The sequence below is a fragment of the Paroedura picta genome, chromosome 10, assembly GCF_049243985.1.
Source record: "Paroedura picta isolate Pp20150507F chromosome 10, Ppicta_v3.0, whole genome shotgun sequence".
In the NCBI taxonomy this organism is placed as follows: Eukaryota; Metazoa; Chordata; class Lepidosauria; order Squamata; family Gekkonidae; genus Paroedura; species Paroedura picta.
The window spans coordinates 66,184,398-66,198,792 of NC_135378.1; the positions used below are offsets into that span (position 1 = coordinate 66,184,398).

Genomic DNA, 14,395 nt, shown 5'->3' on the forward strand with positions numbered 1-14,395 from the left:
GTTAAGCATCTAACTGACTTACTGTACACTTCTGGGTTTGTTACACCTGTTAAAGAGGAGCTCATGGTTCAGTGACACCTCTACAATCTTCTGCCAAAGCACAATGAATGCCACACTTCCTGGCCTAGGATAAAGCAGAGATATATACAGAACCATTACATTGGCACTCAGCAAAATGGCTAAGAAACTGTTGAGGAAGCTTCCTATTCTCATCCATGGTGAAAAAATGGCATCTTCATCACCAAGAAAAAATAAATAAATAAATGATTCTGGGAGCCTCAGGCTTAGACCTCCACTGTACTATGGATGATCACTGGCCCATTTTCTGAATGCAGTCTCTCTCATGGGGTGAGAAAATGGAAGAAGGGAGAATAATATTCAAAGTTGCTTAGGGTGCCTTTTGGGGAGAAAGCATGATATAAATAAATAAATAAATGCACATACATGCATGCATTCTGCCCAATTAATCTACTGAGAAGAACTATATTCATTCAAATGGCTTTCAGGCCAGCTTGTCCTAGGAACAGGGACACATTTTGTCTTCTCTCTGATACTTTCCTGTTCCTCGTGAACACTCCCAACATTCAAACCACCACCATCATTTGCCAGGAATGATAATGGTTGTAAGTAATCCTTTACATTTTGGCTCAGTACTAGTTGTCTTGGGGTATGCTGGGGTAGATTAAAGTTATCTCCTGCTAGATATTCATGTATTCCTTGCTTTAACTATCTCCAAACACTAGTTCATGATGGACAGTAGTGTATCCAGGTTACAATGGCCAGGGTGCATGCCCTGGGTCCTGTTGGGGTGGGGAAGGGCCATTTTTTTCCTACACACTATGCTGGAGGGCACAGTGCATGTGACATCTGGCAAGATCCTGCTTCACTTCAAGCATGTTAGACTAGGCAGGTGAGAAGGGCTGCAAGAAGGTCCCTGCCCGTGGCCTTCACATAGCCTCAGCAACCCCGGACCAAGATTGCAGATGTTCAACATCCCATCCTGTCCCAAGACAGGCTCACCCCTCCTTGCAAGCAAGCATTCATTTAAAAGCTCCCCCCCCCCACACACACACACCTTGCAAGTCAGAGGGGAGGGAGCCCGCTTGTGATGTGGCTCCCTTGCTTGAGTTCTCTGGGAGCTGTTTTCAGCCCAGCTTCAATGACACACTTAGGCAGGTGGCTGAGAGATCTCTGGCAGGCTGTCCAGCCAGTGGCCCCCCTTTGAGTCCCTCAGTGGTGGGCAGGCTGGCCAGTGGAGGAGACATGGAAGTGGGTGGGTGGGCTGGCTGGGGGCAGGGGGCGGAGTCTTTTTTTTTTTTTTTGGTATATTGTGTCCTGCCACAAGTCTCCAGAGAGAGACAGGCTAAAAAATCTAAGAAATAAATTAATAAGAAATGTTCTCAGGTAAGCCTCATATCAGAAAAGTGAAGGATCCTCAAAAAGGCAACAAATGTGATTGCTGCCACAGCCCACACACTTTCCTCCCGGCTGTGTTCATTCAACTAGAATGCAACTCTAAATGCACTGGAAACACATATCTGTTAATCTCTAAAGATGTGAGTAGCTTTGCAGAAATCGATGTCCTGAATGTTTGTAAAGATTTGTGGATATAGAACTATTTGCAGGCCCAGGAAGTAAATGATAAACCACACAGCATTCAGTAGTTCATAATAAGTCATACTGGCTGTACTCCAAGACTTGTTGCTCGTAATAGAGTTTGGGAGAAATCTATCTAAAAAGAATTCCTTTTACCATTAAGGTTTAGTCCATGGGCTCATCCTTTGAACAGAGCATGCTGTTTATTTATCTGTATGTGTGCATAATACATTGAGACAAGGTAAATCCCTTGCTTTTCTTTCTTGTCTTTCAGGTATTTTCCATGGTTTCTTTGTGCATGCCTGTTTGATTTTAGCAGGTCCCTATCTTTCAAAACCAATTGGGAAGTAAACAAAGTCCTTTTGCATTGTGGAAAAGTCAGTGGTTGAACAATGGACACAGCAAATAACACTAACTACATTTGGCACTTCTTCCTTTAAACACAGTAAATGCTTCTTTGCGTTTAACAACAACCCTTGCCCCAGGCCCCCAAAACTATGAAAGGGCCTGAAGAACCCTAAACACACACTGAAAATACTAGAATCAGTTCCTTTTGTTTTCTTGTTGTTTTTTTGTGGGGCGGGGGAAGTATGATAATTATCTAGTTGTGCTGAATGAATTGAGGTCAGAGAAGCATTCTGTCTATGAGGATCACTGCTGCTGTGTTTAATTCCACAGATTTTTAACCTGCTCCTGTACATGTTCCCTAGAAGAAGACACTGAAAAGTAAAAAGAGAAATCCTCTCACTGTTTTTCTCTAGATGGCAGCATCTACCTAATGGACTTGTTAAGAACCAGTATTCAGGCACAAAAACTGAAGAGTGAATAGAACTCTTTACATTTTGAATCCATTTCAAATTTTGGGCTCCGTACGGTTCAAGTATATCATTAGCAAAGTTTCTTTCTCATGCTTAAATTCTCCAGCTCACAAAAGTGTCCATCTAGCAAACCTTTCTGATGGTTGCTTCCTAAAAACGCATAATAATAACCTTAAATTGCAAGCAATAATCTTGCTGTAGGAGGCGATGCTGCTTGTTTACTCCTTTCTAAACAATCTGTAGGGATGAGTGGTGATAGTTAGGGATGGGCACAAAGCACATTTTTGTGATTCAGTTCATGGCTGTACCACGAACCTTACCATGAACCATGTGGACAGGGAGGTTTGTGTGAACTGACCTGATTTTTGTCAGTTTGTGTGCCATTTAAAGTTTAAACTTCTGCTCTGTGTTCCTGGCAGCTTTTTGCAGAGAGCAGAAAGCAGGATTTAAAAGGCCTGGAGCTGAGCCATGGGGAGTGGAAAGCAGGGGTGAAGATTGACACTCATCTGTTTTATGTGAAGAGCAGCAAATGACCTTTACCTGCCCGCTGATGGTCAGAATCATGGAGCACTTCTCCCACTTAAGTCTGTGAGTGTGGGAGGCTCTGCTGATGGAACTTTTTGAGGCACACTGGTGCAATCCAGAGGACTTGTTTTTTTTTAATAGAACAACTCATGCTGCCCATGCATCATCGGATTAACATAACCTGTGCACCTTTCTGCAGAGAGAGAGCTTTTACATATTTTCTCTGGGAATCCTAGAAAAGTCAAGTCTTCATATGATCTGGGACCTTTTTCGGTTTTTTAAATAATACTGCCCAGTTCAGCCGACATGGTGACATGCACCTGGTGTTTAGAGCTGACAGATATTAGGAGTGACTCAGCAATGGATATTTGAGGTTATATCCCATGGAAATCACTGGGAGCCTTCAAATAATACGGAAACATAGTGTCGACTGATATTATAAGGTAATTGGATTTATGAGAATGTTTTTGTTATCATTGTGACTGCAGTAGGTAATGGTGACTTCTGATATAATTTGTATTTATTATTCTTATAGAAAACTTAACTGATTTCTGGAATTAGAATTATTCTTGAATATATGATTCTGACCAAAACAAGATAGGATGCTTTGTTTGTACTTTGTTTTTGCATCCGGAATTTCTTATGATGGAACTTTGTAAAACTTTTATGATACATATTATATATTTATTTACGAGCAAGTCACCGAGGAAATCTTGGTATGGAAAATGCAGGTAGACTCCAGAATCCTGTTTTGACTTTATATAATTATTTGACAAGATTTCTTTATTGGTACACCTTCAACCAATCCTGATTTTGGTTCTCCCATTTTGAAATTGGCAACTATACTCTGAAAGGGCAATGGCAGCACATGTTTAAATACTTACTTGTCCTCCTGATCATCCAATGGCAACTGCTGCCATTGCATTCATGGAAAAAATTTTCAGCCAATAAGAAGCCCTACCTTATGAAGACCCCTCCCCCAAGTAATATTGGCCAGCAAGTACTAGTGGGCATAATAGTCCCTAGTTGGGGGAACCCTGTTATACAGCATTACATAAAGATAATTTCTCTGTATTTATTTATATATTCTCTGTAAAATATTTAATTTGATATCACAATAGGTCGGTAGTCTTATTGGCACTATAGGAAACTGTTTCTGACCAAACTAATTTTAATTCTTTTTACTGCACTTATTTTCAAATTTTAACTTTTAATTTTCTTACTATTCAGTTTAAAATATATTCATGAGCAATATTACATAGGACAGTTTCCCTGGAGAAACTGGCTGCTTTGGAGATGCTCTGTATGATTTTATACCCCTACTGAGATCCCTCCTTTCCCCAAACCCCTCCTTTCTAGGCTCCACCGCTAAATCTCCAGGAAATTTCAAAAATGGAGTTGGTGACCCTACTAACATATTCCTGTATTCCTTTCTATCATCATCTTCCACAAATGCATGAAGACTTTTGGCAGGCATCCCTCAATGACCCCTCCTTACTACCCTATGTTTTAATACCCAGTTTGTGTTTGGTTTCATCACATACTTTTAGAAAGCTCTATTTTTAATTGTTAGCTGCTTTGGTGACCCTGACTGAGCTGCAAGGTAGGATATAAATTTTGTAAATTTGTAAATTACCGTATTTGCCGGCGTATAAGACGACTGGGCGTATAAGACGACCCCCCAACATTTCCACTCAAAATATAGAGTTTGTTACATTACATTACAGTACTATGGGCCACTATGGGCAGCTATGTCTATCCCAACTGAAGTGCACCGGGCGTATAGGACGACCCCCCCACTGGGAGGCATGTTTTTCAGGGGGAAAATGTAGTCTTATACGCCAGCAAATACTGTATAATAATTTGTAAATTATAATATCCCTAATACAACATATTAACTACAACACCTTTGGGACACCCTTCTGCTTCCTCTCCTCATCCTTCTAAGAGTGGTCTGGATAGAGTGATCTAAAGCAGGTCTGCTCAGAATCCTGCTCATCGGGGCTGACTCCCAACAAAATATTCTTAGGATCCAACTGTAATTCTTATTTCAACTTCACAGCGAGGGCTTCAATTATTGGTTAATCTTCACAAGATGGAAATATGTATAATGAACTTCCCTGGCATATGCCAGTTGGGGAGAAGAGAAACAGGGGCAGTGTTTAGCCTGACTCAGGGTCTATTCTGATGACCTGTGTGCTCTTGAGGGCTTCATTCCCACCCTCTTCTTGCTAAATGCCTCATGGCCTTGTAGAATGATGTGATCACAGGATTACAAAGGGCACAGAAGTAATGTGCAAGGAATAGAAGCCGGCAACCCAAATGCCAAGCAACTAATAGAGAAGAAGTAAATGTGCTGCTGAGTGAGAAAGAGGTGGGGGGGGGGAGTAAAACCCAGAACTCAGAGCCAGGAAATAGTTGCGAAACACCAGACCCATTGAAATAACATTTGAAGATAATAAGAAATACCTGTATAAATGGGTTGTGACTCAACTCAGCCGTGCCGTTTATAACGTTAAAAGAGCAGTGAGCCTTTCTCAAGCCAAGAGGAACAGAGAGGTCATGTTTAATATAATAATCAAGTAATCCATAGGCATTAAAACAAATGGCATACTCCAGATACACTTTCAAAGGAGAGGCGAGCCGTCATATTGGAATCAGATGCCATGTACACCACACATAATTTCTTCCCGTGCTGTACTTCTGTCCTGCTCTGCTTCTTTCTAGCTCTGGAGATACATCTGTTTCTTCTCCCTCCCTTGATATGATCCAGTTAATCCAAGCTTTGGAGACACTTGCATGAAACATTAGTGATGGCTTGATTTTTCAGAACATAAATCTCACAGTGAGCCTCACTACGTAGGCCTCTGTTATGAGGTAATTTTTCCTCATGAAACTTTATTTTTGCCTTTGCAGCTATCTTGAGACTCCTACTAACATAACACTGTCAAAACTGATCTCCATATAACACACTAAACAATTGTTTCACCAGAACACAGAGGAAGAGAGTGAAGAGGATTAGAAAAGAAAAACTGCTAGCTGAGGCCCTTCTGTATATCAACAAACAGCTCCAGTATAACTTGAGCTCCCAAGAGAATATAGGCCCTAAAAAGGCCCTTTAAAAAGCCCCAGGCTTCACTCAAACATAAATGCTGAAAACAGCCAACTTTCTTTAAGTAGAACCTGCTCTACACGCACAGCAGTGCTCTGATACGAGAAAATGAGTAGTATCATTTCAGGCTGCCAGTCAGGAGAATAGTGCTCCTTCCTGTAAAAACTCCCTTCTTATAAACATTGAGGACATCTGGAATTGCCAACCTCCAGGTGGAGGGTATCACTTAGACCTCCAATATTGTGATGAGCCAGTGGCTGAGGGGATACTAAGTGAAAAACATAAAGTAAAAATTCAACCATAAAGCGCTTTGAAATTACTTCAGAAAGGTAACGCCACTGAGGAAATGTTTGAAAACAAGCAATTTGTCTATCCGGAACTCGTTTTGGCTTTTATGCCTGTTCATCAAACATATTAAATAGACACAGACTTTTTTTCAACGACTTTATTGTATGGCAATTGTCAGTCCGTGTTCTTCGTTTTTCAACCTCCAGATGGAGGCTGGAGTTCTTCTGGAATTACAACTGACTACAGAGATCATTTCCCCTGGAAGAAAAATTAGCAACAGAAATAAAAATTCTGACTAATCAGCCTAAAGACCCAACTCAAAATTAAGAGGCCTACCATTTCCATACTGAACTTCCTGGCAGCATTTCTTGTCTAATGGTAAATATGCAGAGATACACTTATGGGGAAAGTGGGGAGAAATAGAACTAGTAATAATTTATAACATGGTATCTCAGCACAGCCTGCTTCTGAATCAGCTGATTTAATTAGGTCAATGCAACTCAAACCTTGAAAGAAATTGGAGAAACAGACAGAGGTAAGTCTCTTCTTAGATCTCTGAAACATTTCTCTTTTTAAAATATTTTACTCTTATTCCATTCCCTTTTATGTTGGCAAAAGGAAGCCATTTTTCATTCGCCTAAAAAACAAAAAAGTTATAATATTTTAGTATTAATTTCTTCAGGGCAATAGTATTTTATTATTAATTTCTTCAGGGCAATAGTATTTTAGTATTAATTTCTTCAGGGTAATAGTTGCCAATTTTTTCTGATGTTCTTTGATGATACAGATATATTTATTTATGGGGTCCGCTGCTTGGAATATATAACAACAGTGCTTCATTGATTGAAGAAAACTGAGTGCAAATATTAGAAGAGAGTCAACTAGCAGTAAATGTATTGCTAATTTACTCTCTCTTTACATTTACACAAGAACCTCTTGTGGCACAGAGTGGTAAGGCAGCAGAAATGCTGTCTGAAGCTGTCTGCCCATGAGGCTGGGAGTTCAATCCCAGCAGCCAGCTCAAGGTTGACTCAGCCTTCCATCCATCTGAGGTCGGTAAAATGAGTACCCAGCTTGCTGGGGGGTAAACGGTAATGACTGGGGAAGGCACTGGCAAACCATCCCGTATTGAGTCTGCCATGACATTGCTGGAGGGTGTCACCCCAACGGTCAGACATGACTCGGTGCTTGCACAGGGGATACCTTTACCTTTACATTTACACACATTATTCCTATTTCATTGTCTGAGGAAGTGTGCATGCACATGAAAGCTCACACCTAGAATAAAACTTTGTTGATCTTAGAGATGCCATTGGACTCAAACTTTGTGCTACTACTTCAGACCGATACAGCTACACACCTGAATTGTTTGGGTCCATCAATCGTTTGGGTTGCCTGGTTTGCTTCCAGGCCCAATTCAAAATGCTGGTTATCACCTTTCAAGCATTTGCAGCCTGGGATGCTCTTACCTCTGGAACTGGGAACTGTACTTAATGATTTCAAAGGAAAAACACAGGGTATTTTTAACATCAGTAAAAATAATACAGAGTTGATATAGGTTCATAATGTAAATAGGTCTCAAGTTTCTCATCTCTACCAGATTCTCAAAAGCAGCTACTTTTGGAGCAAATACTGTGCTTCTGGCTAAGGACAGCATGTTCCTTGATGGGTAGTTAGACATTCTTATCTGTTGTTGCTGCCACTGATTGCCTGTCAGTGCACAACATCTACATTCCTGTGTCCACTTGCAGTGTACATTTGCACTGCTGTGTATATAAGGAAGGGTCTGGATCGTATTGCCCAAATTGCATTTGACATGGACTGCGCCATTAAAAAAATTCCAAAATTGTTTTGGAAAATGCCCAGCAAGCCTATTCTCATTATTATCTCATCATATTTTATTATTTTTTGCTGCAGTGCCAGAAATCATATAACTAAGTCCAGATTAGTAATGGATTTTTTTAAAGAAACCATTTTAAAAACATACTGGGCTGCAACTAGTCTGAGAGGTAGCTGAGCAAACTCAAATACATGTAGCCCAACACAGGCCTTTTTACATTTTGAGATTTACCTTTGCTAAGGTTCCAAATAACCAGTTAACATTAAAACAATTCTTATTTGACTTCTACACAACCATTGCATTTGCTGAATGATGAATATTGAAGGACTGTATTATGCTTTCTTTGCTTAGTGAGGAGATGACCCAGTCAGACCCCTGCATGTCCAATTAATGATGTGCAATCCTAGACAAAAATATACACTTCTAAGCCCATTGACTCCAGCGAATTCAGAAGGGCTTTCTAGCTAAATAACATGGGACTATTTTCTTAGTAGACATGGGCTTGTTCTGCACTCACTCCCCCCTCTGCCACTCTCAATCCTGCTGAATTCAAATCGATCTGAACTTGGCTTTTCCGCCTTCCTTTTTCTCAAATTGAAATAGACATTGCCTTCTACACTGGCTGCTCTCTCCTTCCTGCTTGATTATGGAAGCTAAGAGGGGAGGGGAGTGGTGGTTGTGTGAAGCTCCAGCTAGCAGTGAAAGAGCACAAGGCTGGAGATGGGTTTATTCCCTGCCTTTTGTCTCCTCTACAGCCAAAGCAAGTGGGATGGGGGAATGGAGCATGAGGCGGCTTATCCATTTTTCTTATCCTGAGTGAGTGTGTGGGGAAGAACAAGGGGGGGGGGGAATCCAAAAGGCAAATTCCGGCTTTTGGAGCACAGGCACTTAAAAATGAGGGCAAAAATAAATCTTGTGAGGGAATAGCAACCAGGAACCAGTTTTCCTGCAGTCTTTTAATTGATGCCCTGACTAATAAACAGCAGACTACCACACTACATCAGTGTCGGATGCACGGAGAAGGGGAAAGAAGTTAATTCAGCAAAACGCTGACTTTCACGCTTTTGGAGCACTTTTCTCAAATGTAAAGAGTTACATCCACTCCTGGATATTGCGGGGGAAAGGTAGTGTCACTGCAAATCAATCATAGACGTTGCAGAGGGAAAGTTCAAAGCACTAAATATCAAAATGGAAACCGAATAAGATGTAGATGAGTTTTTAAAATTCGTGGTCACGGGATAAAAAAGCCCAGTGTAGAAAAAGCCCTGTTTAGGCATGCTCCTAGAGTCTCTTATGTTCAGAGCATGAGGCATGAGAAGTGGCAGGGAGGATAGATTGGGGGCAGTCAGTAATTATTAGTGTTTATTAGAAATGGCTGTTTGTCTAGATAATTTTTCATTAAAAGGAAATGATAGTTTAACCATTTCATATCTGACAGAACTGGCATGTTATAGTGACTACCTGTTCTGGAGGTCTCCTGATCTCCAGCAGAAGCTTTTGGGGAGTGGCCTGAAAAAAGCAGGAGATCATGCACAGGCCACTGACTAGATTTGGAAATACCTGACGATTTGAGGGTAGAGCCTGGGACAGTGGGGCTGAGGAAGGAGAAGGACCTTGGTAGATTATAATGCCATACAGCCCACCTGTCAAAACAGCCATTTTTTTCAGAAGAAGTGCAATAAAAAAAAACCAAAGAAACAATTTATATAAATTGGAGCTCACATGTCATTCCTGGAGATCTCCAGATCCCATCTGGAGGCTGGCAACTGTAACTGGATACTGGTCAATTTGTTGCATCCCCAAACTACCTCTAACAAGCAGAAGGTTTATGAAGTAGTGCATGGTAATATTCATGAATTATAGGGCTGTCGACCTCCAGGTAGCACCTGGAGATCTCCCTTTGTTACAGTTGATCTCCAGATGACCAAGTTCAATTCCCCAGGAGGAAATGGCTGGTTTGGAGGTTGGACTCTAAGGCATTATGCTTGCTGAAGTCGCTTGCTAAATCCCAGGCTCACCTCCCAAATTTCAAGATATTTCCCAATCCAGGGCAGGCAACTCTAATGAATAATATTATGTTGTTTACTGCCTGAGTTATAGGGGAAGCTACCCAGCTGATTATGTTATTCAGGAAAATAATAACAGATGTATCAGATGGAGTCATAGCACAAAAAAAGAGGAGAACTTGCCTATTCTTAGTATAGATCCTGAAGTGTAAAAGTGTTTGCCCTTTTGCTGGCATGATGCTTGCCATATCTAGATAGCTGGATTTGTTCCACAACTCTGTGCCATTTCTGTTTATAGAAATGCTAAATAATTATGTCTTCCACTGGAAAACGTGAAATACTGTATCAGAATACTTGATCTCAGTCTGCAAAAGAATCATTAAATGTAACCAAGGAATATGCCAAATGTACTCACGATTTAGGAAAGACTTTAAGTCTGTGAAAACCATTTGGAGTCGCTATAGAATTGATAAATGGAGGAACTCTTACCTACAATCAACACAATAATCCTAAAAAGCAACACCATTAAGCCCTTTTTGGCAAACAAATCATTTTTAAAGGGACTTTTAGAGAGGCTTAGATTTTTATAGAAAGGTGAATGAAAGTATTGGAAGGATTTACGTTAAAGAGCATGTTCCTGGTCACTAATGAAAATAAAGAGAGTTGCAGTGGTACTGCTTGGAAATTAATTTTGACAAGTGTTTGCACTCTGTGCTTTTTAATGTCTATTTTAGCTGTGCAACCTCCTCTGCATTTTTCTGATTCAGTCTTTAGCAGGTTGTTGCTAAGAAGTCTTCATAGGGGCAAGGACTATGTGAAGCACTGGTCAAGGAGATTGTCAGTGGGATTTGTAAGGAGAACAATCAGGCACAGAGACCAGAAATCACTGGCTAGTGGGCCTCAGTAGGCCTTCTGGGGGTGGCGGAGGGGGCAGCGGACTGTCCTCCAGGGCTCCCCTACCCCCAAAAGGCCCACCAAGCCCTCTGCAGGCCTTTTGGTGGTAGAGGGGGGAACTGAATGCCTTCCAGCGCATCCTCCCACCCTGAAAAGTCCTCAGCAGACCTATTGGGAGTGGCACAGGGAAGGCCCTGACTGGCCTGCCTGGGATGGGGGAGGGGGGCCTAGTGCCTGTTGTATTGTTAGAGAGCCAGACTGGTGTAGTGGTTAGGAGTGCTGACTTCTAATCTGGTAAGTCGGGTTTGATTCTGCACTCCCCCACATGCAACCAGCTGGGTGACCTAGGACTTACCAAGGCCCTGATAAAGCTATTCTAACCAAGCAGTAATATCAGGGTTCTCTCAGCTTCACTCACCCCACAGGGTGTCTGTTGTGGGGAGAGGAAAGGGAAGGCGAATGTAAGCTGCTTTTGAGACTCCTTTGGGTAGAGAAAAGTGGCATATAAAAACAACTTTTCTACTTCTTTTTCTTCTTCCTCTTACTAGTAACTAAAACGTTTGGTCTATTTGTGTGCAGTTAGATCTGTAGTTTTTTAATATGGTTTTTACTTTGTTTTTAACCTGATATTGGTACACTTTAATAAATAATTGTTTAAGTTTTATATTGTTTTAGCTCAGCTAATCTCCAAAATACAGAGATAAGATCCCCTGGAGAAAATGGCAGCTTCAGAATACAAATCTATAGTATAACATGTATTCTAGTTGAAATCCCTTTCCAAATCCCCCAGCCACTTGTACTGCCCTATGTCTCTAAGAAATTCCCAGGCTGTAGTTAGCAACTTTGTATCGATAGGTAGACAGCAATCTAAAATTTAATATTGTCACAACTTGTTCTGTATTAAACTTTTAAAATGTTTCTTAAAATGTACCCGACAGAGAAAACTAACACGTATTTTATCCAGAAAGTAGTTGTTAGACCTATTTCTTGATACCATAGATTAAGATAACTGATAGCATTTATCTGACCATGCTGTCATAAGATTCCATGATCACTGACTAACATTCAGATGCCATTGTACTGTAAGCCTTTCTTGATTTCTGGTTCTCTGTTTTGTGTCTTGAATGATATGCGTGAACAAGATGGTAATTCTACCAATGTGCTCAAGAATGTAATTCTGAACCTTGGAGAAATGAAAAATTGATGATACTCTTTTGAACATGAAATGATAATGTTGAACATTGTGGTTGGACTCTCAAAATGTTTCGTGTACAGTAAAATTCCAGTTTCCTGCAAACTCCCTTGCAGGAAGCTGATTAATTTAGAAACCTGCCTTGTGGTTTTTTGATCTTTCACATCTCATCCTTTGCTTTCATTCAGTGAAAAAGCAGCCTTCCCCCCCATGTGGTAGAAATAATTCTTTTCAAATCCCAGGCTTTCAGAATCTGGAGAGTAAACTGGCCACACTGGATATAGGGATGAGATTAATTTATGTATGAGCTCCTGAATCTAATGCCACATCTATCAGTCTTGATACCCCATCAACTCAAGAGAGCAATATTGTTTCCCCACAAGCTCCCTTGGAGCACCAGTACATTGTTGGAACAGGAAGGGAAAATATGAGGAATTGGAAACAGATCAAGAAATGAAGGAAGAACCATCACTGTTTGTCAGTTTATTGATCAGAATTAGTGCTTCATCAGTATTGGTGCCCACTGATGCAAAATATGAACTTATTAAGTACCACTAACTCATGGTGTTTGCCAGACAGCATAGAAATAAACATACGTTCAAAAGAGTACTGGAAAACCTAGATAGGTAATTATGGATGAAGTAGTTGAGATGTTTTATGGATAGATTGCTGTTTTCCAGGTGAGGGCTAGTGAACTCTTGCTATTATCACTGATCTCCAGGCAACTGAAATGAGTTTATCTGGAGAAAATGGCTGCTTTGGAAGGTGGACTGTGTGGTCTTTGACCTCACTGAAGTCTTTCCCTGCCCCAAACCCCACCCTCTTCAGGCTCCACCTCCAAAATCTCCAGGTATTTCCCAACCCAGGGCTGGTAACCCTATTTATGGACCTAGTCTTCTGCTGCAAATGTGGCTGGGAATCATCCCGCACCACCATTGATGAAGCGGCAGGTGGGCAAAGGAGGGAAGGCACGAGGTGCTCATGCAGCCTGCTGGCTGGCGGGCATGTATGTGGGGAGGGGGAAAGGGCATGTGACCAGCCACGCCTCTTCCAGTGGCCTCTTCCCCCACCCAGCAGCAGTAGAGGAAGGATGCTCCCACCCTCCCATTCTGTTATGGTTATGGAGGCTATGATTGAGATCTTGTTGAAAATTTACTCTTTGTTTGATGTTTCATTCAATGTCACAGCTTTTGAGGAGCGGATCAGGCATGGTTAAGGAGCCTGTTGAGGAGAGTTCAATCAGGGAGATTGAACTCATTATGTTCAGAGTCTCCTTATAGGAGATGGCCTGGCTTGAGCCAGGTTAGGTGTATGCCTAGCATTGCATGCCCAGTTGGATCACCTCCTGGGTTGGGCTCAGCAGCTGAGGGAACCCATCTCCTGGGGGTGGAGGCAGGTGACCCAGATGCTGCGGTGGGCATTGCTTGTGGCGGATGCTGCTGACATAGACTCCATGCCATGCTAGGCTGAGTGCCAACAACTGTATTGTTAATAAAAGCTGTGGCCAATCATGCACCCATCAGAGTGTCAATGTCTTCCTTCCTGCCCCACAAAACCTGCCTGCAAGTCAACTGAAATTAGTTGTAAATACCTGAATGCTGAAGGATACGGCTATTTTAAACATCTGAAACAACTTCTACACCATTGCATGAAGTGTTCACATGACTTTTCCAGTATATGCACATTTATTTCGAGATGACAAATAAATAAAGTTGACACATGGAAGATGTGGCCAGCAAATGAATTGCTTAAATCTTTTGCAATGCTGCAACATTGTTGGTTCTGGATTTGATTATGTTAGGCTGATGTTTGAAAAGATATTCCAAAAATTCAATGTCTAGCAGTGAAAAAAAGAAATAGATCATTTATTATAAATGGTTTACATTTAGTTTAGGGAGCTTGTCTGGATTTTCTTTTGAGCCCGTAGCAGGCTGGCAATAAATAGAGGATGACACATCTTGAAATCTTGGAAAAACAAATTTGCTAACCAATATTGACTTACACAATGTTGAGATAAAAGAATGGGCACCCATTACCTGATATAGAGACCTGTTAGAATTAGACTACATATACATAGGCATAATGTATTTGCAAAATAAAAATGAATATGCCAGAAAGGCAGAC

At 41.2% G+C, this 14,395-nt stretch overlaps 1 long non-coding RNA gene across 5 annotated transcripts in view; it reads right to left on the reverse strand.

Moving 5' to 3' along the window:
- Positions 1 to 14,395, reverse strand: part of LOC143819212 (uncharacterized) — a 39,480-nt gene that overhangs the window by 10,117 nt on the left and 14,968 nt on the right. For 4 of the 5 annotated variants that reach the window (XR_013224861.1, XR_013224860.1, XR_013224863.1 and 1 more), the window contains exon 1: positions 23 to 948. The exons of the other annotated variant lie outside the window; for it this stretch is intronic. This is a non-coding gene — a long non-coding RNA (uncharacterized LOC143819212). Of the gene's footprint in view, positions 1 to 22; positions 949 to 14,395 lie in introns of those variants that run through there. 5 annotated transcript variants of the gene reach the window in all.